The sequence below is a fragment of the Anastrepha ludens genome, chromosome 4 (genome assembly GCF_028408465.1).
Source record: "Anastrepha ludens isolate Willacy chromosome 4, idAnaLude1.1, whole genome shotgun sequence".
NCBI lineage: Eukaryota > Metazoa > Arthropoda > Insecta > Diptera > Tephritidae > Anastrepha > Anastrepha ludens.
Genome location: NC_071500.1, coordinates 56,119,088 through 56,146,515, shown reverse-complemented (window position 1 = coordinate 56,146,515; position 27,428 = coordinate 56,119,088). Strand labels below are relative to the sequence as shown.

At 35.3% G+C, this 27,428-nt stretch overlaps 1 protein-coding gene across 6 annotated transcripts in view; it reads right to left on the bottom strand.

Moving 5' to 3' along the window:
• Positions 1 to 15,901, bottom strand: part of LOC128862414 (protein sprouty) — a 67,880-nt gene extending 51,979 nt beyond the window's left edge. Inside the window, exons 1-2 of one of the 6 annotated variants that reach the window (XM_054101014.1) lie at positions 8,225 to 15,901; positions 7,423 to 8,012 (exon numbers count right to left, since the gene is read on the bottom strand). The gene's annotated coding sequence lies outside the window, so the exon portion shown is untranslated. Of the gene's footprint in view, positions 1 to 7,422 lie in introns of all 6 variants that reach the window. The other 5 variants (XM_054101016.1, XM_054101017.1, XM_054101018.1 and 2 more) reach the window with 5 other exon arrangements.
• Positions 15,902 to 27,428: the final 11,527 nt, after the last annotated feature.

Here is a 27,428-nt window from a genome sequence, read left to right as displayed (position 1 = left end):
GTGATGATATGTAAAGCGAATTTATTTCAAAAATCGCTGTTACAGAAAATATTTGTCATGCATTAGTTGTATTATATGGATGTGAGTAAATGCGTTTTTACATCTTAACAAATATATTCACGATCATATAAACATACATATACATTAGGGTGGATTAAACAATTTTTTCGATGTCGTTCCTATTTGATTCGGATTGTACAAGAAATTCTATGAAAAAGTGCATTAGAGCATAGCTCTAAAGTCCATTTCGGCTTCCCCAAACTTTTAAAGAAGCAAAATGTATTTAATTAATACGAAAATTGGGAAGCAGTCATGACAAAGTAGAAAAAATACCCCTATTGTTGAAAGGAGAAACTATCTAAAATCCTATAATTGTAAATACGTTGTTAAATGTACAAAAAAAAGAGTGATTAGAAAAAATGTTAAAAATAAATTTTGGAAATATTGTACATTTTTTGAAACGTAACTTTTTTGTTTGCAAATTTCTTTAAATAAAAAACTGATATCAAAAATAAATGATTCATATCAAAAAATCCCCAAGTATAAATTTTTATTTACAACAAAATATTATAATTTAACTTCGTACTAATTAAATACATATAGTTTATTTAAAAATTTCGGAGCGCAGAATTGACTTTTCGTTAAGCTCTAGTAGATTTTTTTTCTCAGAAATTAATGTAGAAACCCAATCTGCTAGGAACGATGTCAAAAAAAATTGGCCTGTCCTAATATATGTAGCTACTTGTGGGCTGCCGTCTGCCATCAGTCCAGTAACCTCCATACACAATGGGTGAGCTCATAAATTCAATTGCAATTTTTTTTTCTTTTTTGTCAAATGGCCTCATTGATGAGTACTTGATGCCACTAGATTGAATTGGTTAAACACATTTTTTGTACTAGTCGCTATTTAATTGTATATGAATGCGCGTCTATGTACGTTTACAAGGGCATATACGTATACTTCGGGTATGGGTAAGTATCGATAAATATAGTATTTACTTATATTTGTATGTATGTATAAGATGTAAGTAATGAAAAAAGGGGGTCCGGTGAATATGTCAAAAGGTTGGCTTTAGCAAGGGACTTTAACCAATTTTTTTCGGAATAATTAAATAACTTGTAAGGACTGCCCACAATCGGCTAGGGACATAACAAAGATATAATTCGATAGCAGATCGCTTTTTGCAGCTTACTAAATTGTTTTCAAAACGATGCGACCGTTAAAAGTAGCTTTATATTAGAAGAAATTTTGCGACAACTGCACCAGACTTGTTCTTCGCTTACTTCCAAACTTTAGTGTGGCAATCATGCGATCTATGAAGAGCCATTTTAGAAGAAAAAAAATTTTGCAAGCAGTCATTTAATTCAAAGGAGAATCCTCTTTTTAAAACCAAAATGTTCCTTTTCTTCACCGAATGAAAAAAATTGCATTCAACTTCAAAATCACTGCTTATTGCATATTTATTTGATATATGGAAAATAACAATAAATTATTATTTTGCAATAAAAGGAGCACTGGCTGCCAGAGCTCATTGGAAAATAAGTAAGCCACAAGCTTATGTAGCGAAAGCGCATCCCGAGTGCTGTTTTTCTTCTTTTTCTTTATTTTCTTCGGTGTTGGCGCTGTTACTGCCTTAGCTGAATTGTCGAAATACATCAAACATGTCGAAAACAGCAGTGATGCGCTAAACAATATTACAGCTTGATTTGGTTAGGTTCGAGGAACAGTCCTTAAGAGGTCAGTTCTGAATAAAAACGAACTACATATTTCCTTCTAATGGGATACTTTTAGATGGTAACACTTTGAATTTTTGTGATAATATGTAAGAAGTGTTTTAACCATTCTCTTTCACTTTTCTAATAAAAACTGTTTTTTTTTTATTTTTGTTTTGATTGTGACACTCTTCCAGCAAACGAACAATATATGTATGTAAGCAATAAATAATACTTTTCTTAAATCTCATACCTGCTGATCTTTAAATCACACTGAGTTTTGTGTGTCTGCTCAACCTATTCGAGGCGGCTACTCCTAGACTGCTTAAGTCCTCTTAAGAAATTACTCCCATAATTCGGGGAAAATACACTCACAAGGCAAATTCAAGCACTTAGTTAGTGTGAAGGAATGTAGGTGGCGAAAAAGCCGAGTTAACTCTTTAGTGGCAAATGCTGAATAGATAGACAGCCGAATAATCTTGTGGTATTTTACGGCTTATTGCATAGGGTAGCTAGCTTGTGATCAAAGCTCATCTTTTTAAAACCTTTCTTTCGGCTTTGTTGTAGACATTATTATGAACACTTTAGGCCACTTAGATACAAGTTTCATTCAAGTTTAGCGTAAATAGGCGGGAAAAATTACAATTCATGAAAAGTTCAATGGTTGAGGTTATATAATACAGGAGAAATCTCAAAAACTTAAGTTTGCAAGGGCCACTAATTTGCCTGAGCGCAATTCCATGATACACAAAACCAAAAATCTTTTGAAATTTATTGTGCCAAAAAACAAAAAAAAAAAAAAAACAAATAAGCATCAATTTATGCTATTCTTCTACGCTCGTATGTATTCTAGAATATCGTAAGTTAAAATTAATTAATTTGTGCTTTTGCGTTTTTGATAGTTGATGACCGAAATTTATAATTCATTTCATTTTATCGCCATTCAGCACTAAAAATTAAAGCTTGAAATCGTTACCTGTTGTAGTATAGCGAATTTCGTTTCTACTTAATTAACTTTACTTAACAACATTAACTTAACGATTGTAGTTCAACAGCAAGCGGCTAAAACTCTTAACGACGACCGATAACAATTTGTTGCGCGTATGTAACCAATAATTGTATGCGTATGTGTGTGTGCGAATGGCCCGCGTATGAGATGAATGAATATATGAATAAATATGCACTTACATACATACATGGGTATATAGTTTATATGTACATCAAAATATATATGTGTTTTTACCAATGAATGAATGAATTCCTAAAGCGGCTACTGCCGCCCCCTCGTCACCATGTCTGATCTATTAACTCGATCGGCAATAGGCGAGCAATGTGTGATCATGGCAATAATGAAGCACATATAATCTGCAACTGGATACACACATACAAACATACATATGTGCATAAGCAATGAAACGGCGAAGCGAGGCATGGCGCGACGCAGCCGTAGTCGAGGTCAAAAGATTAGTAGATCGTGTCGTGTGTGTTTTGTGGAGAGGAGCAGAAACGATTATGGCGAACGTCGCACAAGCTAGTATGGATGAATGTGGGAATGTGCACACGAACAAATAAACAGCATACATGTGTAGGCACAAGAAACTGACTGCGCGCATAGCAACACCGGATGTGAGCCGGGCATTACAAATGCTTTGGAGTACAATTTACTGATCTTAATGGAGGAAACAGTTTGAGTACGCCATTTTGGGTGACAAAATTGTTGAAATTATTAGAATTTCTTCTTTTTGCTTTACAGTGTTTTGTTTGATAAGAAACTACGTAAACAAATTTTGTTTGCTACACGGAATAAAAGTTTTGCTATATACTTTGTTTTTTTTTTTTAGCAATCAGCGTGAAACTGAGTATCAGAGTAGAATAAAAAAAAAACTTTTAAGTAAACTTCATTCCAAACATTAAAGCCTTATAAAATTTGCGTTGCGTTTTTCTGTGTCTACTTCAGAAACAAGACTTCTGTTTAAAGAAAATGAGCCACACTATTAATTACAGCTTTTTAACAAACCTGTTAAATAATGTTTATTAATTCTAATGATTTCCAAGCAGATTGTGTGTTTTAATTACAATGATTTATTAAAACTAATTATGATTATTTATTATTAAAAGAAAATATCAGCAAATATCAGAGACAAACAACAACAAAAAAAATCAATGAATCAAATCAATCAAAATTTTTTGTTTGGAAATTGTTAAATAATTTTCTTACATTCGAAGTATATTTTTTTAAAATGGAGGTATGCGGTCAATCTTTTCAACAGGCAAGTACCAAATTGGACGAAACTACTCAGTGTTGCTTGGGCTTCTAATTACAGTAAGTAGTAATTTTTCACTTAAGTGGTTAATATTAAATAATAACTACAGATTTTGAGTGCTAGCGCGTATCGAGTATTTTTAATTTAACTTTAAGGAAGTGAAATATTTTATTTTATCATAACACGATTGTTTTGAATAAATTGAAATAAAAATTTAATGGAAAATAGTCAACAATCAAAAAAGGAAAAAAAGTAATCACATTCTTTAAATTTTGATTTTTATATATTAGGTTTTTTTTTATATTTATTAGTTTTGATTTTTTATTAGACTTTATTATTTATATATGTCATTGACATAGTATTTATAATTCTGTGCGTTTACTATTATCTGGGTTATGAAAAAAATAATAATTAAGAAATTTACCTTTTTTGGATTATTAATCGTTACTAAATTTTTAAATGCTTAGTTTTTTAATACCTAATTTGCTATGGAGAAATAGTGTAGCCTTCATATTTTGACAAATTATTTTCGTCTACATATTCAAATAAACGATATGTAGTGATAATTTGATATTAGCAGAAATCGGAATTGAAAGTTTTTTTTGCAGTAATTGGATTTTGCTATTTTTTTTCATCATAAGAGGCAATTATCCCATTAATATAATATAAAATGTTAACTAACAAAATTAGATACATAAAAACTGAATTAGGCAACAATGCAAAATATCGATGAGGGTCCAAAGTGGCACCACAAAAACTGCCGAGTTGGTAATATGTCCCAAATCATACACAAATGGTATATATATTTTTGCATGAATATAATAGGCGCTTATATTTTTTGTTAGATGTCTCGTCGAGCTTATCCTTCAATTTGAGACTCGAACCGTTACGAGAAACCAATGGTAAATCGTTTTTATGAGAAGCAAAAATCTGCTCGAAAGAAAGAGTACCGAGTATTGGGCGCCCCTTAAAGAAAGCTTTTTAGCATTACTTGATGTTTCTTGTCTCCAGTGGGTATCCATTTTGCGGTCCACCGAAAGATAGTCACATACACATAACCAAAAATTTGACTTGTAGAAAGTTCTCACCCTTTTTACAGGCAGGATATCTGCTCCATCAAACTCTTGGCATGGCGTAGAATATGACCACCGTCACAGGATTAAATGAGAATTGTTGGAAATTTTACTTTTCGATAGAACGAATAAATAGTGAAAATAATCACTATGCATTTTTACTAAAAATGTTTATCTCGAATTTTACACATCTTCATTTCTACATCTTTATATGATTTTTAACATTTATCGCTTTTCAATCATTTTTGTTACATATTGAATGCGACATTTTGTCCTTGAAGCCAAAAAGTCTACTCTGCTAAGCGATGCGAAAGAAAATTGTATTACAAAAACAAATGATTGTCTGCATTCTGCTATCTTACATAAAAATATACCCAATGGTTCTCACTCTCCAAAAAAAAAATTGCAAAAAATTTAATGTAAAAATTTAGCTAGCTTTTGAAGCATCAAAAATAGAATATTTTTATTTACATTTTATGATTGATAGAAGCCTTAAATATATAAATTGCTTATAGAAGCCAAGAGCAGTATATATAATTGGTTGTTTTTAAGCCTTCAGATATGAAATAATTGTTGTTAGTGCTGAATTTATAAAGAAAATTTATTGCTAAATATTTAAATAATAAAAAAATAAAATATTTCATTCAAGAATGGATTTATTAAATAAAATATTTAATAAGCGGCAGGATAATCCCCTACTATGTTAGAAATCAAAATAGATTAACGAAACTAACACAAGACTGAGTCTTATCGAGGCCATATGCTGCCGAGAGGAGTGAACAAGGAAAAAAAAAACATAATTTTTGAGGCAAATTTAAATGCATATTTTATTTTTCAAATTCATAGCACAAATTTTCAATGAATTTTCTTTTTCCATTAAAAGGAATTACATCTATGACATTGGCTCATTGGCTCTAGTCTGTAAGGTTTTGTAACCACAGACTTAATAAAAGAAATTAAATAAAAAAAATAAAAAAAACGATGATATAGCCACAATAAAATGTATCTATGAAACATTGTTTTTAGTCATACTTTAAGCCATTAAAACGAGGTGTCATGATAAACTGTCAAATGTGAATGTAATTGATTATTGAATCGATAAAAATGTGAATGTAATTGATTATTGAATCGATAAAAAACTATCACAGTTTACGTTCCAACAAAATAATAAAAAAACAAAACATGATCGAGGACTAACTGTGGTCAAATTTCGCTAATTGGTTTCAAGATATAGTTTTTGATAAAAGCAACATGAAAGGCTTTTTATGGAATCTTTTCGTGTTATATATATATACATATATTATATATATAATTGGCGCACATACCCTTTCTGGGTATTTGGCCGAGCTCCTCCTCCTATTTGAAGTTGTACCACAAATGGATGGATCTACAGTTTCAAGCCGATCCCGAATGACAGATATTTTTTATGAGGAGCTTTTTCATAGCACAAATACACTTTCTTCTTTCTTCTAGATTAGGTTGAATCTTTGATGAAATTACTACTGTACTTTTGGAGGAAACATAAACGGTTCCTTTATCTGAAATCTCTAACCCACAAAACTCTTGTTAAGCAATTCTGCGAAAATTAACTACAATTCGAACACATTTGCACCGACAGTGAAATCAAGAACTGAACGACTCTTTTAAGGAATCTTCTCCTAGTCCTTTTTATTTTTAGAAGAAAGGCAAATCATCTAAAATTTCATCCCAAAATTGTCTCATCACTAGGAAATAAGGTCTAGTAGTAGATTTCCGTTAAGTAAAGCCTCTGCAATAAAAACCAGTTACAGTTGGGATATATTCTACAGCGCCCCCACGCTGTTAAACCCTTTGCCAGAAATCTGTTGCGGTAGTAAATCTAAAAAATTTAATATAAAAATAAATAGTCTCCAATGATTAAAGTGTTGTGCTCATAGCATCAAAAGTGTTTAAACGCTTAGTATTTAATTAAATTCCTAACAAAATTTAAATAAGCATCTTCTTTTGTATAGTGTAGCGCTTTTTGAATGGGGGCCCCATAACTGTTAAGAAGGAAAATTGAGTTGGCAGCATGCGCTTCTGCGAAGAAGGCCTAAGCTGCTACAATACGAAATTGTACTGCAAACGGAATTGAAATAATTGCTCCTGCTAATGAAGACATTCTATAATACAAAAATTGTCAAATACTCAAACTATTTTTCTGCAATTTACTTTATTTTCAAGAAGGAGATTGCACTTGAACCGTCCTTTACTAGTCGCATATGTCGCATGTCGGGTGAGCGGTTTGTAAGTTGTACAACTTTGCACTTTTCATTTTGCTGAAAAACTATTTTACTCGAACTCAAAAATGCCTAATTAATTTTCTTGATTTAAAACTTTTCTTGTCAACTTACATTAAATGTTAAAAGCAATCCAAGCGTTGTTTTACAAATACACATCCACAAGTCAGCAAAGCAGTTGAAATAAACTATATAAATTATTCTTTTCAAATTTTTTGCAGAATATATAATTTTAATTTTTTCTTTTAAATTTCGTATCTTGAAAATTTTTTAATGAGAAAATAAGCACTTTTTCCTTGCAATGGCGAGAAAACGAAACTAAATGTAAATTTTAAATATATTCAATTTTTAACAGACACATTCGCGTTTTTTTTCTTTTTCGTGTCAATAATGTTTTGACACTGTTTCGCCAAAATACTTGCTGATAACGGCTTTTAAAATATGTATATATGTGTATGTTTAATTTTACTGATGTATGAATTTTTAATTTTTTCATTCGCAGCACGTAAAAAACTCGCGACGTTCTTTTTTCGGATGTGTGTAATATTTTGGAATTTTTCGTTTGGATCGGCAATTTTTGTTAATTGCTTTTCGGTTTTTCTTTTGCTTAGATTTTCTTGTTTTGATTTCACTTATTTTCCACTTTATCGCCATTCAGCTTTGTATATTTCTTTAACTTCGGCTTATGTCAGCTGAAGAAGTATCTAAAAATATACATGCAAATGCACACATTAGAGATTTTGTAGAAAAACTAAGTAAAAATTTTGTTGAGCAAAAAAATATTTCCGGTATTAGCTTGCTTTCCAACCCACTGCCCAACGAATTCGTGTTCAACGAATTTATTTTCCAAGAAAATTACGAAAGCAGTTAAATATTTTTTTATATATAAATATTATTTTTCACGCAAACTTTTTACAATTAATGCTAGATAATTCCTTTGTTGCTGTCACTTTTTCCTTGAGGGTAATTGTGTAAATATTTTCTTTTGCTTTTTTCTATTCGAACAGTAAAAAGTAATAAGTAAAAGTTTAAAAATTTTCCAATTTTTATTACTTTTTGGACGCACATGAAGAATTGAATGAATTTTGTATATTTTCACTGCACTTTCAACAAAACAACATAGTCCATTTGAATATTTTTATGACGGAAATCTTTTCACTACATTTAATGTATATTTTTCGTCAATTTCATAGCGTTTTTTTTTTTTTGTTTTCTTTTCAGTGAATGAGCCTTTTCGTTCGGTACAAATACGAAAAAAGAAAAATTGGAAAATAAAATATCCGCGCACCGTTTGATCCGTTCCACACGCTTATGATCTGATAGCACGACGAGCGCTAGGTTTGATGAGTTTTTAACTCACAAACTTTTTTAAGCGAAATGAACTACGCTAATGTGCGCGACGAGCCGCCAACCGACAAAATTTTTGCCTTCTTGCTGCTAATGCCCACATGCCATCTATCACCTATACTACCAAAGAAAACAGCGCACACAAGTACCGAATGCAGTGGGCGCAGAGTATAACTGAGCACAGAAAGCTATAAGTATGTGTGGAGTGGGAATATTTGAGTGGAGAGAGTGCGGCAGCAGCAGTTCACGATAACAAATTTGCGAAGGTAGAGGCAGAGAGAACAAAATCGTATACGTGTTGGACGCGGTATGTAGCAAGAATTGGTAAATGTTCTAAAAACAAAAACCCAATTCGCTTCGAGTGATTTCGGAAATTTCTTTGTTTATGAGAAGCAAACTAGAGTAGAGATCATAGTGCTATGAATGTTAAAATCCTATAACTATGCTCAAACTCTCTTGCATGCTCAACATTAAAAAACATTGTGATGCTGAGTTCCTTGCCGGCATTTATAGTCATTGTGCACTCGTATGCTTTTTTTAGTTTTTATTTTACAGTATTTCAGTGTGTTGGCGATCGCCCACTTGCGGCGAATTCATTTCGAAATGAATGAAATTTAATGAATGCCGGTGCCATCGAACGATCAACACGATTGCCAGCAACAACAAAAAGATTACCATTTTATAAAATGAAAGTACTTCGTAAGTGTAAATCGTTGCATGCGTATACCTGTTTACATGGAACTCTTATAACATTTTATGGTTGGGTGTAGATATGCCTACATATGTATGTATGATATTTGTGCATGCACATAGATAGGTGTTTTTGTATGTATGCATATGAGAATGTGAGCATAGTCAGGCATGCTTATATGAATATTTCCATGTCCAATTCGCTGGAAGTACACATTAAATTCGCCCTTTCCGCACACAGCTGTACACTGACGTATGTACATATATATGTTGTATGTATGTATGTGGGTAGAACTTGTTTCAATTCATTTTTCCGCTGTTTATACTACATCTTTCGATTTTATTGGTCTCTTTCTTCGCTTGCGTACTTTTTTTCAGTTTTTTTTTCAATCGTTTTTGTTAATTGAACGAATTTTTCATTCTCAAATTTTTGCTGTGGCAGCAAAATAACCGAATGATCAGCCGACCGGCCATTATACGTTGCTTAGGTTCGTGTGAACAGATGTTTGTAAGCATATGTATGCATATATGTACATAAGTATGTGTGTGTTTTTGTATTTATGCATATATACGTGCCATGTATGTAATTAGACGAACGGATGGGGCCGGATGAGCGTCCATACAAACAAACATACCTCCATGTTCATATACATACATACATACGTAATAGTACGAGGCGTAATATCTACATGTGTAGTCAAACTTGCCAACTGACGGCAATAAAAGCTGACATACCGGGTTGGTCGTCATATAGTTAGACCTACACTCGTTTGAGTATGCCCCTGATTTATTTACCTACATATACACTTGCCGGAAAAAGTATCCGTATGCAAAGAAGTGATAGCAACATATTAAGAAATCCATTGTAGAAAAAACTAAAACCTTTTCAACTTTTATGAGAAATGCTTAGTCAGTCATTTCTATACAATTTCTAAACATTTTTTCCTAAGTACATTCTTAAAAATTGAATTTTACGAAACAAAAACAGAAAACTTTCCTTCAACGAAGCAGAAAAAGTGTCCGTACACATAAAAACAGGGATTCAGCGCAGTGGCTTATTCATACCCGTTGACGGTTTTATTTTAGTTTGTAACTGATTTTGCTGTGACTACATTACTTTGGAGTTGTTTTAAATTTTTTGTGTACAAGAAATAGTGATGGCCCTCAAAACTAAGGAAATTAGTGTTGGCGAGAGAAAAATTATCCTGAAACTTAGAAATGAAGGCAAATCTTTCCGCGAAATTGGCCAAATCATGGGAAGAAGTCACTCTTCTGTGCAGTATGTCGTGCAAACATACAACACAACTGGTTCAATTGTTCTGGTCGACCTACCAAGCTGACCATACGTGAAAAACGAACCATATTGCAATCAGTGAAAAATAATCCTCGAATTACGGATTCTCAAATATATAAAAACATTTCCCGACATTGCACGACGATACTGTACGTAAAATACTTAAAAATATGGGTATCGCGGACGTGTAGCACGTAGAAAACCGTACATATCAACAGAAAAAAGCATGGATTTTACAAACGAATATGTATTGTACAAACCTCCAGAATTTTGGGAATGTGTTCTATTTTCGGATGAAAGCAAATATTGAATATTTGGCATTAAAGGAAGAAAATTAGTATGTCGTAAGAGCGGTACTGCACTCGAAAAGAAAATCGTTTACCAACTGTGAATCATGGTGGAGGAGGTGTGATGATTTGGGGGTGTATGGCGACGCAAGGAGTTGGAGAACTTGCTTTTATAGAGTCAACAATGGATCAATTTTCTTGGTGAGGGATTCTGGTTTCAGCATGATAGTGACCCTAGAATTTTGCATATCATGTTAAGCTCTGGTTGTTGAATAACACAAATCAGCAATTGTGTACGGATACTTTTCCTGGCAAGTGTACATACATCGCCTCAGGTACTGCATACCATAGGTAGCGATTGCTGCATTTTCATCGCTGAAATCAGATGTGATCAAGTCATGACTTAAAATATGAATGGTAAGCTAATTCGCTTATGGATAGGGTTTGGCGGATAGGATATAGTAAAATAAACGTAGACGAAAGCAGAGGAATTTGGTCTAGACAGAACTTTACATGCACCCACACTTTTTAAAAAACTTTAATTTGTGCGGACTGCTAATTTTTGAAACTGAACAAACTGACACATTTTCTATTGTTTTTTCTCTCCGTTCAGCGTTAAAACCCGTGGGGGTTTTAGTCTTCTCTACGAGATTCCTGTCTCTTGCTATATGTTTCCAGTTTCATAAAATATAAATTTTTAATAAAAATTTCAAACATTTTAATCAGAATTTTTAGAATAATTTCGGTAAGAAAATTTACCCATTAAATTTTGGTGAAATCAAGTATCAGTTTAAAGTGACTCAAAATTAACCTTGGTTAAAATTAACCTGGTATTTGTTGATAAAATACGTTTTCAACTAACGCAAATGGATGAAGGTGTCTTAAAATCTCTTTCAATATCTTGAAAATTAAATATTCTTATTAGTTTTCAATAGTTAAGGGCAATTTTGGTGCTTAAAACCAACTTTAATACCAGTTCATGGTGGATTTAAATTTAAATCTGGTTTCGAACTAAAAAAAATTCACCGAATATGAATGAAACAACTATGATTTTTCTGAAAACTTTCTTTAACAAATATAGAACCGGCTTATTTCGCCTTTGATTATACACCAAACTGTCTTTTAACTACACAAAGAAAGTAAATATGCATAAGGTCTATCTCGTTAGATTTTTTCATATTTATCTTATTTGAAATTCAGTTTTGTGTAGCGGCTTTGTGATTTAGCAATGAATATTGATGGCGTTCAAATTATTCCCTCAAAGGTATAGTATTATATATACATATATTATATATATATATATAAATATAATTGGCGCGTACACCCTTTTTGGGTGCTTGGCCGAGCTCCTCCTCCTATTTGAGAGAGGCCTACAATTTCAAGCCGACTCCGAACGGCAGATATTTTTATGAGGAGCTTTTTCATGGCAGGAATACACTCGGAGGTTTGCCATTGCCTGCCGAGGGGCGACCGCTATTAGAAAAATGTTTTTCTTAATTTTGGTGTTTTACCGAGATTTGAACCTACGTTCTCTCTGTGAATTCCGAATGGTAGTTACGCACCAACCCATTCGGCTACGGCGGCCGCCAAGCATAGTATTAAACTCTGTATAGTATTGTTCTTATTTCCTGTTTTAGAATAAATATCGGAAACAGAGCCATGCAGCCCGGAAATTCAGATTCGTGAAACCATACAGTTTCAAAAACATCAATGCTTCAAGCAGGTTTATATGCCAACACATTCGGCTACGGCGGCCTGAATTTAAAATACCACAAATCAAAAGTTAAAAAGTAAATGTTCATATTTAATTGCACTAGCGAAGACTCGAACATCGAAATCAATTGTGAAAGACAAAAAATCAGTTGTGAATTCAGCACTCACTTTTCAGAAACAGTTCACCCCTGATTGCTATTGCTAAACACCATGGGTTAGCATCCTAAGCCTATGTTAAATTCATTAACATAGTAAGATGCAGGGCAAGGTAGCCGAACCAATAAGGTAAGGAACCAATGATTTTATGTGTGATTCAGTGTTGATGCGTACCCAAGGGTACACAGCATATATAAGAATATCATGCGTACATACACGCACGTATGTGTATGCGTTTGTATGTTGATGATCATATTGTTAATCGTGTTGATCGCCCTCATCCGCTGTCGCAGTCGCTATGTTCGTGGCAGTTGAATACTGAATGAACTGAATGAGCAATTTTTGCTCTTTCAGTTTGGCTATGAACACACAATCATACATGCATGTATGTAAGTATGTTTGTATGTTTGTAGATACATGCTTGCGTTAACGATCTACATGATCAGTTAACTTATTCAACATTGGATCAGCAGCGGAATCACCAATTCGCTTAAAAACTCAGTTAGTGTAGACTTAATTTACGTAACTTAACTTATTTTAATAGACAGTTCGTTATATGGTAAGCTGCATTAACGATTACTTCAAATTTAACTTAACTTAAGAGACTTAAGAACCTCTAAACTTTAAGTTGTTGAGTTTCGGTCTTATGTAAATTGGAAGCGGTAGGAAAAACGGGCTTGCCATATAATCGATTTTATAATTCTTGAAAATAAATGTAGAGATAAATTTTCTTTGAAAAAAAAATGTATTTGATCCGAACTGTTAAACAGTTGTAATAGAAGATATTTAAACAAACATTGACGTGTTAAGTAAAAGTTCTTAAACCTCTTATGTTAAGTTAAGTTAAGTCTTCACTAACTGATTTTTAAGTCGCACAACTCTGAACATTTCATACATTCATACATACATATGTACATATATAAACATAAGCGAGTAAATTTGTATGTGTGTATATATATATGGCTGTGTACATTCTAGTTAGTTGGATTGAGAGACTGACTGGACCGCCATCTCCATGTTGAACGCCGTGGTGTGTCGTACTTGTGTTGAGGGATCGCGAACCGGATCGCGTTTACAGTGACAGCTGTGGTGGCTTGTTAACCAAGCGTGGTCGTCGGTCCACAGTCAAACAGGGCACATGACGGACGCAGAAATTAATGACGATTATTGTTGTAAAGATGTTGCGACTGTTGTTATTTAGTTGGTATGTATGTATGTATATGTTTGTACGAGTTTACATGTGTTCGAGTTGTTGTGGTTTGTAATCGTAGTTGGCGTTGTTGAAGCACACTAAGGAGGCTGTCTGCCCAGCCAGCCCCACTGCTTTGATTCCCATTGCGATCGTTACAAATTGGCTTTAAATGTGGGTTTTGTCGAGCCAACTCAAGTGGTTTACTACATGCATACATATGTATGTGTATATGTATGTTTAAACTAGTATGTACATACATATACATATATGTAGTTTGTTGTTGCTAACGCTGCAATTGATGTTGCCATTCTTTGTAACATCCAAATGTGTACATACATACATACGTACATGTTGTGTTTTTACGGCAGCTTCTAGATCGACTGTTTCCGTTTTTCATTTACTGCATGCACCAACCACCCTCATCCCACAGTTTCCATTGCTGCTGCTCGAGAGCAAATTTTCAATTATTTTTCATTATTATATTATATGTATGACTGTGTATAGATATACTAGATATGTTCATTTGTATGTATATAAATTTGTACAATATGAAGGCTTGTTTTTATTTTTTACATGTGTTTCAATATTAAATTTTTTTTTATGTTCGTTTTCATGTGTTTTGCCTTTTTTTTTTGTTTTCGCAATTTATTTTTTTGTGACTGCTAATTTTGTTTGTTACGCTTTCTCGATCGCCGGTGTGATATAGATTTGTATTGTTGCCTTCGCTGTTATTGTTGTTGTTGTCGTTGCTACACACATGCACACCACATACTTGCTATAAATGTTTCCTGAATATTTTTGATTACTGTTTTGTTGTTGCTGCTTGTGTTGCTTTCATTTGTCAATGAAATGAATGAATTTGCACTTGTGCGATGGCACAAACGGACGTTTCGGTGGGCAGTGTTGGGAAGAAAAGCAAGTGAGCGGACGCGTTGGCAGAGAGCTTGTCGGAGAGTGAGTGTGAAATTGTTGTAAGGGAGGATTACATACACACATGCATTTGCGCATGTATGTATAAATGAGGAAAGTTGGAATGTAGGGAGAGAGGGAAGGGGTATACAAGGAAGGTGAAACAGCCATTTGCCAGACTGTTTTTAATGGATGGATGTGCTCTGGGAAGTTTTGTAGGAGTAGGTCCGGACACTTTAGACATTTTGAGATATTTTTAGGAATAATTATTTTGTATGCACCTTAAATAAATTGTACTACTCTTCAATTCATATTAAATTCTGCTGTTCAGTGAGGAAAAAATCGACTGGCTACTGCAACGGTTGTTGTTTTGGAACTTTTGTGTACTTGGCTTAAATTTTGTGTTAATTGTATATATTATGGTAACAAGGCGTTTGCTGTTTGTTAATGAATATTAATTTATTTATTTTAATACACCTGCACAATTGCCTGGAAATTTATATAAAATTGTTTCGAAAATGCAAATGCACATATACGCATAAATGTTTTTCATTACATTTTTCTTATAAACCTTGTTATCTTCTGTTATATTATCTCGGTAGGTAAGTCGTTTGGCACACTTTTATAAATAAGAAAGTGTGTATAAAAATCACTTGGCACTCAATAGCATTACAAAAAGGTTTACAACATTTCTCACAGGCGTTACTTTTCGTTAAACTAAAAACGTAATATTATTTACATTAATTTAAAATATTTTGCTTTTCACCACTTATTTTTATAAACCACAGAACAAAACAAAATACGAAAGTATTATATCCCATTGCCTTAGCTTCGCTTATTTCGTTAGTGTCGCACAAGACTCTCGGATATTTACACACACACACACTCGCTCGTTTGCGACGTTATACAAACCAACCATCTACACGAAAATATTTCTAGCAACTGATGTGCAAGTGAGAGTTGCCCGCACGCAACTCCTATACACACGTTTCACTCAGTTTCGAGTGTGAGGCGAAGAGCGTGTACACCAACACAAGATAGTTAGAAATACATATGCACATATTTGTTTGCAGCTGTGCCAGTTGGATAGGCATCACACGCATTAATGTTGGTTTGTCGGCGAATTCAAATTCAACTACACAACTCTAAAGGAATTGTGCTCTCCAGCGCTCTCGCCGACCGGGAGAGTCAGCGCCCATGCTGCGAATGGGAAATTATTCATTCATTCATTTAACTTGAGGAGTGTTTTCCTTTATTTCATTTATTGAATTTTTTTACGTTTTTTGATTACTTTTTCTTGTTTTCGCCGCGAATTCAACGGCAAAGGCGGCGACAAAAGCAAACGAGTTCAATTTAATTTATTTTCCGCTTCTTACACTGTATTTGTTACTAACATATGAACAAATTTTTAAGTTACTAAGTTTTCGTAAATGCCACACTAAGTGCTATGCGTAGTTTTGTATAGACTTTCAAATGGAATTTTTTGATGTGTGATAATTTTACACCGTTTTAATTAATTCGCATATTTGTCCACTGATGCTTAAGGTAAGTAGTTCATTCACACATTTTATTTTTAGTCAAGCGCCTTGTTTAACCACACATAGCCGGATTTTTTTTTTGGAGCTCCTCCCTAGCTGGTCTAATGCAGGGCGTATCAAAGTAGTACGCGTACATATGCATGGATATGTTAATAAATAAGCATTAAAGGGCAAAATTATGTACATATGTATGTATTTACGATATTGGTCTGAGAGAATTCAACCTAGGCTAGAAAGCATTATTTTTTCGCATCAAACAGAGTTTACAGGCCAGATCAGAACACTTTTTATTCATTTATTTATTTATATATTTTAATTATTTATTTATTATATTTTTTATTTATTTAGGTATACCAATCTATTGGCGGCCGCCGTAGCCGAATGGGTTGGTGCGTGATTACCATTCGGAATTCACAGAGAGACGTCGGTTCGAATCTCGGTGAAAGCAAAATTAATAAAAAAAAACATTTTTCTAATAGCGGTCGCCCCTCGGCAGGCAATGGCAAACCTCCGAGTGTATTTCTGCCATGAAAAAGCTCCTCATAAAAATATCTGCCGTTCGGAGTCGGCTTGAAACTGTAGGTCCCTCCATTTGTGGAACAACACCAACACGCACACCACAAATAGGAGGAGGAGCTCGGCCAAGCACCTAACAGAAGTGTACGCGCCAATTATTTATTTATTTATTATACCAATCTATAGTACAAAGTACCTTACAGTTTTAATTTTTGCTGCATGAGAACTATCGATATCGATAACTATAGTTTGACAGGCAAGTCACCATGCACGTGCCGCATCATCGCTCCTTGTATCTTTCCAAATGAGGAAAGAGGTGCCGATACGAGGCAGCGCTATCGAGTCACGCTGACTGAATTTTTGTTTCCTCAAATTAATCAGCTAACCAGCGACAACATTTGATTCCAACAGGACAGGGCAACTTGCCACACAGCACATATTCAACCACCATTGATGCCATATGGCCAGATTTATTGGAAAGACTAAAATTGGACTGATCGAATGGACCATGTAACTCATAGCCACGGCGAACATATGGCGGAAATCATATTCAAAAAATAAATGACATAAAATTATCTACCAGATTATGATAAAGAAAAGCTTAAGCTTTTAAGAACAACATAAAAAACAGACTTCCTTGGGCAAATAAAATAAAAGGTGGTTAAGATTCAAAGGCCGGAGTTGATTTTGAATAAAATACAATACAATTTTTTAGGAAATTATTGTCATTTATCTTTATTCTGATAATACTGGTTTGGCTCAATTACGTATGACATAAAATATCGGCCAAATGGCAGCCGCGGCCTCGGCGGCACACCTCCATCCCATGGTCCAAATTTTCGAGAACGCTGAGGCATAATTGAGGTTCTATGCCGTTAATGTGCCGAATTATCTCATCCTTTAGCTCTTGAATTGTTGCTAGCTTATCGACGTACACCTTTTCTTTCAAATAACTCCAAAGAAAGAAGTCCAACGGTGTCAAATCACATGATCTTGGCGGCCAATTGACATCGCCGCGACATGAGATTATTCGGCCATCAAATTTTTTGCGCAAAAGATCCATTGTTTCGTTAGCTGTGTGACAAGTGGCACCGTCCTGTTGAAACCACATATCGTCCACATCCATATCTTTCAATTCGGGCCATAAAAAGTTCGTTATCATCTCACGATAGCGCACACTATTCACAGTAACTAGCTGACCGGCCTCATTTTGGAAAAAATACGGCCCAATGATGCCGCCGGCCCATAAACCGCACACCAAACACTCACTCTTTGTGGGTGCATTGGTTTTTCGGCAATCACTCTGGGATTATCATTCGCCCAAATGCGGCAATTCTGCTTATTGACGAATCCACTGAGGTGAAAATGTGCCTGATCACTGAAGATGATTTTCTTCGAAAATTGGTCATTCACGGTTGCCATTTCCTGCCACTATTCTGACCATTGACGACGCTTGACATGGTCAAGAGGCTTTAGTTCTTGAGTCAATTGCACCTTGTAAGCATGTAAATGCAAGTCTTTATGCATAATGTTCATCCACGACGAGCGTGGGAGGTGCAATTGTTGGGCACGACGAGGAGTTGAGGTGGACGGCTCTTCAACCACACTATCGCGAACAGCAGCAATATTTTCTGCTGTACGAGCATGCACTGGTGTTTTCACATCTCCTACAGACCCGGTTTGCTCAAACTTTTGCACAATTTTTCCGATTGTACGCACATTTGGTTGATTAAATTGACCGAAAAAATGAAGAAGTGCGCATTTTGATTTGAACTCCCGTTTTCATAATAAGCCTGAATAACTTTAACGCGTTGCTCGATTATGTATCTTTCCATGGTTCAAATTGGGTTAGTCTGAAATTGAAAAATTTTAAATGAAATACGGAAAAAAACTTGATTTTTAGGTGTGGTTCTCATTCAACATCAGCCCTTGAAATTTAGCCACCCTTTATTAACAATTAATACAAATACCGAACATCGAATATTAAATGGGGGTGCCCCTGTCGCAAAAACGCATTTCTTCAAGTATTGTTTTTCAATGCCATCATTATTAAAGATATGGATGAGTTATGTTACGTCGGTCGCCAAATAACAAACGATTGTGGTACAATGTCTGATATGGCAGCACGTATTTAGAAAACACCAACGTAAAATCTGTCCTTCTATATGCATCTCTGAGCACATATGAAGTGTGTTCAAAAAATAAGACGAAGATTTCAAAGTTCGCCCACATTTAAATTCGTTGAACCAATATCTAACCGTGGTCATAGATGCCGAAGCGTCCCCATAGACAGCATCCAACTTTGCTTTTATCTCCTCGCATTTTTTCGCATTTTTCCATCTTAGCGAAAATCAACTATCGAACTCAACTAATCTATCAAATCATTTTGCCGTCTTTTGATAGATGGCAGCACTGGGAGGCAGCACCAACTTCCCTCAGGAACGCCCTCTGCCATCAAACACGTTTACTTATTGTATATTTCTATATTTATTAGATATCCGGACTTACTTTCACGTACTTCCCATACGTGCAACCCATATTTTATAATCTTAGCCGGATAATATGTTCTAAATGAAAGCCTTCTTTTCTAAGGAATCATTCCTACATCTAAAGAAATCTCTCGTGCTTGGCAATAAAATTCCTGAAATTCCAAAATAGACTGAATTTTTATTAATCGGTCAGAGTCATCTTTTATTTGGGTGTTGCCAAGTGCAAAAACGTTCATAAGTATATATTGTGGGAATCTTGTGCAAGTAAATTTTTTTGCAAATATTGGTGTTTCTGCCAAAGGATGTACTCTCTTTTTACCCGCCCCATTAAAATTATACTCCTCACTCCTAGAAATCGCTTCATTTCTATTGTAGTAACCTCATTTCACTATAACGCTTTTTTTGTAAGCTCTTTACTTACCCCTTTAACAGAATTGCGTCGGATAGCGGATAACGGATTGACACATTTAATAGCATAAAATTGAACAGAATTGCGGCGCGGACGGATTTCTTGGGGACGGTTATTTTTACGGCAAAAAAAGTAATTAGATTCATTTCTATTTTCTCCGACGGATTGAAGATTTAGGGGAGTTTTTCTGATCACTTATTGACAATTTGCTTGCTTACAAGCAACATCAGGTAAATAAGAGGCAAAAAATATACTCAACTTTCATAAGAAACCCCAAAAAATTTAAATAATTTAGAAAGCAAATGTTTTTTGAAACAATGAGCTTCAATGGGTTGCTTCACAAATATACCAAATAAAAAGATTTCACCACAAAATTAATTTTATTATAATCACAAAATGGCAGCTAAAAGCTGTCCCCGTCGCAATTGTGTTTATCTTACCGAATTTTCTGATGGAAGTGGAACCCGTCCACCCGCTGTCCCGCCCCAATTATTTTTCGAGCCTTAGTTTCTCTTTCATTGTGATATTTATTTGTTTCACGATACAGGTAAAAGAAGAAGTCATCATTAAAAACTAAAGGGTGATTTTTTAATGGTCCAATTTTGGCATACTCTTTCCAATGTTTCGGCCGGTATCTCACATATAAATGCTTTAATGTTGTCTTCCAATGCGTTAATTGAAGCAGGTTTATCTGAATAGACATGAGCTTAAACATAGCCCCACAAAAAATAATCTAAAGGCGTTATATCGCACCAAACTCGCCTCTCAACAAGTCCATTGTTACGTGTGCTGTGTGGCATGTGTCACCGTCTTGCTGAAACCACATGTCATGCAAGTCAAGCTCTTACATTTTGGGCAAAAAAAAGTTGGATATCATTTCACGGTAGCGCTCACCATTCACAGTTATGTTACGATTCGCAGCATCTTTGAAGAAGTACGGTCCAATGATACCTCCAGCCCATAAACCGCACCAAACTGTGACCTTTTCTGGATACATTGGTAGCTCTTGCAATTCTTCTGGCTGATCTACACTTCAAAATCGACAATTCTGCTTATTTACGTTACGTACCCATTGATCCAAAAATGAGCTTCGTCGCTGAACACAATTTTTCGACTTAAAACTTTCTTAACAGAACACGCAGTTTTATAATAAAATTCAATGATTTGCAAGCGTTGTTCGTTTGTAAGACGATTCCTGGTTAAATTATAGACCAAACTGAAGATGTTTGACAGTGAAACAAAACACGAAACGTACGTCAGCTGTTTAAACCAACTGTTTAAAAAGATAATAGCTAAAAAATCACCCGTTATTTTAACCATATTTTCAAAAAATTCTTCAATCGTCATACCTGGAATTCCTTGAAATAATTCTAATCGTGGTGGCATATCCATTGCATCCCACATATCATTAATATCTATTTCTGCTTCACTCGCCTCGCAGTATTTTCATCTTCCTCTGATTCATACAGTGGTCACACAATTTATTTGTACACTCACAGTTTATAACGAGCTACATCTGATACTTGGCACGATTTATACAAAAGACCAAAGTTGGATATATTCTTAAAAAATGGCATATTTATTCAATATTTAAGAAACAAAAACTTTCGAATTCATTTCTGGAATTAGAGAATTTAATAACAAAATAAGGTACAATTTTATGCAAAAATATTATTCGTACATAGCCATATTATTGAAAAAATAATATTTTATTGAAAAAATAATAAAAAAACGAGTATTCAGGACTTTTTGGGCCGCCTTTAGCTTTAATAACTGCTTCCAAACGTCGGTGAATACTTTTTACCAATACATTGGTTTCATTGGCTACAATTTTCTCCCTCGCAACACTTAACTTTAATGACGCCTCTGATGTTATTTTGTGCTTTCTGATTCTCCTTTCTAAGAGCTCCCAGGCATGCTCAATTAGGTTCATATCCGGTGATTGAGTTGGAGTTTTAAGCTGCTTATAGTGGTAAATAAGCCATTCTTGCACGAGATAAGATGAGTGTTTTGGGTCATTGTCTCGTTGAAACAAGAAACCTTTAGCATCCAGTCTAAGTTTAACGGCACTATCATGCAAATTATTCTTCAAAGCGTTTAAATATAGATGTTTGTTTATTTTATCATCAATAAAAACCAATTTTCCTACTCCAGATGCAACTATGCACCCCCAAACCACTGCCTTTCCGCCTCAATGCTTAACGATAGGAGTACGTTTTTTTTTTTCATTATCTCTTTTTTTTATTTTTCCAAAGTTTTGGAGGGCCATCTGATCCGGAAATATTAAATTTCGACTCATCTGGCTATTTTATATAGCGTTTGGCGAACTTCAATCTCTTTTTTCTGTTAATATCTGAAATGTAGGGCTTGATAACCAATGTTATGCAGGCAATTACGAAGTTGTTGTGGGCTTACTTTTTTATGTAAAGGCTCTTGAATATTTCGGCATAGTATCGTGGAGGTTATTTTTCAATTTTCCGCAAATGATGCTACTTTGTTGCGATCCTCACGTGGAGTCAATATTTTTCGCCCTGGTGGTGATTAGCTTCCAATTTACCAGTATTAACGTAATTAGCAATAACACATTGCACCGTATAATGCGATTTGCCAATTTTTTGTCGATTTCGCGCAGGTACTTGTTTTCCATGTACAATTTAATTACAATTTTACGCATTTCTAATGGTGAATCCGCACTTCGCCCCATTTTGTCACTTTCAGTCGACATATTACGCGCAACTGAAACTGAATCGATGATAAAAACTAAGAAAAACCAATCTTATTTCATTTTCAGCAATAATAATAAAAACACAAACGATTTTTACTGCTACTTTTGCAGCGCCAATATCACGAGCTGAAAGTGTGAGTTGAAATAACGGGAGTTTTGTTTGCGACAGTTCAGCAGGAATGTAACATTCGTACAGTAATCCAAAATAAATAACTTGTCACAGCAAATATTTTGCGCAAAACTAAAGCTTTTTTACGTAGTATGGAGGATGTACGAATAAATTGTGTGACCACAATCACTATCACTTTTATCCTCCTCTTTTTCACATGCTCGTACAATAGGTTTGCACTTTTTTCATAGGTTCAACTTAACTTGATAAGTCATTAATTTCGTTTTCAACGTGATTAAATTTATCCATGAAGGTAAGCAATAAACCGCAAATTAATTTTATGTTGATCACTACTGTGTCGCTAACAGACTGAAAGAAATTCATATACTATATACCGGGTGTTGGAGTAAGTTCTATCACCTAAATCAGTTAGTTGGGGAATATTGAAAGAACATTAACACGGCGATGAGTGAAAAGATAGTGTGAGGTTGTCGCCGATCGCAATTTTACACAAAAAATTGTTCGGGTCGAGGCAATAGTGAGGCCGTGCCTTTGAAAATGGAATCGCCAACAGCTTTGTTTATTTAGGATCGGAATAGGGAAAAACCCAAAATGAGATATTCGAAGTAAACAGAAAGAAAGACCGGGATGTAAATATGCTTAGGGAAAGTATTTCTATTCATTTCAGGAAAGCACATTTCTCGCAAAACGAGAATTCTCGATTCCCGATGCGAATGTATTAATGATCCTTATTATGAGCAACATTCGATCTTGGACTGTAGTCGAAAGTGCTGATCGAACGAATTTTCATTTGGTATTATGGTGCTCAATCGCTGAAGAATAGGACTATTGTGAATTTCGATCGCTGATACTCGTTTTCTCAGCTGATACTCGTACAGCAAATCAAAATTAAAGAAAAAGCGATTGCATTGTAAACAACATTTTTAAAAGTTAAAAAATGTACTCTTTGTAATGTAATGAGTACAACGGAGTTGTGGTTCGACGATTCATCGGACGATGAAAGATTAGTGGAACTAGCTAGCTTTCCTCAGAGATTTGGACCAGAAGTTCTGGGCTGGGATTTGACGGAGACAAAACTGGTAGTTGTTATAAAACAATAAATAATCCCAAACAACTCACACAAAGCAAAATTGCATTCGACTCAAAATTCGGTATATAACAAAAACTTCGACGGGGTTGCACCGCTCATAATACTAAATTGACATTAGATTTTCGATCTTCGGCAACCAGCGAATATCGAAGATCGAATTCAACTCATAATAGGGACCAATATAATATATATATAGTGCGCTATTGAAGGTATGATCTCATTATAGAACCAAAAATAAAGCTTTTACGGTTGACTTCCTATGAGTTACAAGCTTGGCAACTAAATATTTGTAGTTATGTAGTTAGTTTGGCTATAAAACAAAATATGAATTTATTAAAACAAGTGTTATAAAAATAAAGACTTTGTGTAAAGGAGCTCTCTTGAATTTCAAATTTCTAATAAATAAAGACTCAAAAAAAAAAACAAAAAAAAAATAGTTACCGCAACGGTACAAATTTAGAGCATTAACACACAGCCATACGCATACATATACATATATATTTATGCACACACATATAAAGTGACGTTCTCAATAACTGCGAACACACCGGATATGTGTGATTAGCCCTATACCAACCGAATGAGTTAATAAATGCAGATTGTCGTAATGGTCCTAAAACGGTTTTAAATAGTACATACATATAAGCAAAACAAGGGGCCACTACCGTCACAACCACAGCTACCACACGAGTTTGAGAAAAAAATAGAAACAAATTTTCATTGTATATTTAGGGTAGCTCCCACTTCCGGCAATACATATGCGTGAACGTACATACATACGTAAATACATACACAAATAGGTGTTTAGAAATCACATGATATAAAATACCTAACGTATACCCTTCAAATTCTTAAAAATAAAATTAAATCAATTTAAATGCTTTACAGATATCGGCTATTGCAAAAATCATGCGTATGCTTTCATGTTTTTCTACTTAATGTTATCTGCTTACAAGTATACGAACAACATATAATATTATAGGGTCCGGCACTCGAAGTGTAACCAATTAATAAGGCCATTTAGTTTGGGAAATTTCTTTTATTCAATTCAAAGTAAAAAATGTGTGAAAATAATACAAAATTAAGAATCAATTTACTTTTGCTCGACATGATCACCTTTTGACTACTTTGGATGAAATGGCGTTGGAATCTAAGGCCTTGATAGCTACTTGACTGCCTGAAAAGATAGCTACTCTTATACCGTTTTTTTTGTAGTGTTTCAGTGATTCGCAAGCTTCCCTGATTGCTAACAGTTCTGCCTTGGACACGCTGGCATAGTCAGGTCGAATTGATTTGGATAAGTTGAGCGGTACCGAATAGAGGCCAGCTCTCATACCACAGTTCATCTTAGAACCGTTAGTGTAGATCTCGACGTCAAATCTACCAATCACATTCCCTTTCCTCCATTCCAAAGTCTCTCTTGAAATTGAGGTCAGAGACTGTGTAGGCTGTTTTGTTTTTGAGCAGCGAGGGTCGCTGTAGGCGGATCCTGTACTATCTTGTTGCCAGCTTTCTATATCTCTAAGTCTCACCGCGCTGCAAGTAGCGATTGTTTTTATATGTAAGTCTAATGGTAATAGATGAGTTAGTACATTGAGCACTTCAGTAGGACTGGTTCTAAGCGCTCCTGTAGATAAAATACACGCTGTTCTTTGTATCTTGTTCAGCTTGGTTGGGTTGTATTTATTTTTTATTGCGGTCCACCAGGTTAGTGCCGCATATGCTAGTATTGGCCTTAACATACAATGGCTGTGTAAGACCAATTTGATAGTTTTGGTTTTAGACCCCATTTTTTACCCAACATTCTCTTACACGTGTAAAGTGCGTTTGACCTCCAGTTAAGTTTGGGATCTAAGATAACTCCTAAGTATTTTGCCTGTTGGGTTAGCATAAGACTAACGCCGTTTAATTTTGAATCCGGTGTCGATGTCCCCCTCATTGAGGAAGACATCCAAGTTCTCTGTAGCACATTTCGAGTGCTGCAGATTAACCTGTATGGCTTTAGGCATCGGGTTGGTTGTCGTCTTCAACTAGGTAGAGTTTTTCTTGCTTTTCTAGCTGTATGTTATTGTACACCTCATCGAGATCGTCTTCGTTTTTATTGCTGTCTGCTTTGAATATTTTCAGCTTGGCCTTTCTCAGAGCAAACCACATTCTATTGTCAGATTTTTTGAGTACTGGTAAGCACTCAGTAATGATGATAATAATGATGATTAATCTGTAAAATGAATGACATGCTACTTTTTTGCAGTTTTTCTGCCTTCATGATTGCCCAGTCGGCCATTGGCACCGCAGGGTTGTGTGACTTAAGGGACTTTAGCACGTCTGCACCGTTTAAGTCCATGACTGGTAGCCAAATGCGAGCGCGAGGAGGGCAAGGTATCTCCCTAGCCGAAATGAGCTTAAGCTTTAAAACTTCCAGTGAGGTCAACAACTCATCACTTCTCTAGGACAACCCTTGACCAGTCGTAGTCGCACTTGATTATCCCCCAGCCTCGAAGTACTCGTGCCGAATCGAAGGAAGGGAGAGCATCGCCCTGTGCTCCAACTACATGCTTGTCTAGCGCGAGCTTGGACAGTTTGGCCTCCACCTGCCCCAACTTCTGCAGGACTTCTCTGCCGCTTTTAGTGTTTTCATCGATCAGTGCATAGAGGAGGTTATCCCTTACCACCTCGCTAAATGGTCGTTGTTTTGTTGTTTCCTAGAAGCTGTTGGACACCTTAGATTTCTTCGGTGCCTGAACGATCACGTCCTTCGTTCACCTATTTCGTTTCGTCGCATTGCCTTTTTTGTTGTTGTCCGTTTTAGGTGTTTTGGATATGAAGTCTTCATACTCATTGACCCCTAGTTGGTATTTTACTTTGTCAGCCACGTCACGCTCGTCAGTCGCTCCAACGAGTTCATTCTTAGCAATCTAGCTTAGAATGAACCGCGCCTTCGTATAGCGAGTCTTCATGAGAACACCCTCTGATTTGGAGTTTTTTGTGGCCTGGTTGTCTCTCTGAGTATAGTCTACCGCCGTTTGTGATGCTGTTGGTAGAATTGTTTCTTGTTGTTGCTTGTTTGGTAAAGAAGTACTGTGGCTGACACTCAGCCTACTCTTTACTGACCCAGCCGTATCTTGGCTGGAAGCCAGCAGGTTATCCTCCTCGAAGGAGGGTATTGTGTCGTAGCGCGGTACGAATTTTCGATTTTTTCGTTGATGGTTGACATCATCTGATTCTTACGGAATACGAGTATAAAGGGGAAGTCACAGGAGTACAACTGGGAACAAAGTATCAGAGGCTGCGGCCTCGGTATTAATAGTACCTGAGCACTTCCTTGCTATGGGACAACACACTATCAAGGGAAGTTTAGGAGTGAAGACCTAAGACTAATAGAGGTTAGCTGGCACCAAACTATGGGGCTACACCAGGCGAAACCCTTGCTGGGTGTACACTTAATGCTCAGCGGCACTCTCACGGGGCCTTGCAGATTGCGCATTTATCTGCACAGGATTGAGATATAGTCCACTAACTTTATTCGTTTTTGGGAACAATTCCCAACCAATACACCTTCTCCTTGAATGCAGCGCTATAGCGCGGAGAAAATTGAGATATCTCGGCCAATTGCAGCTAAAAGAAAGGCACATATG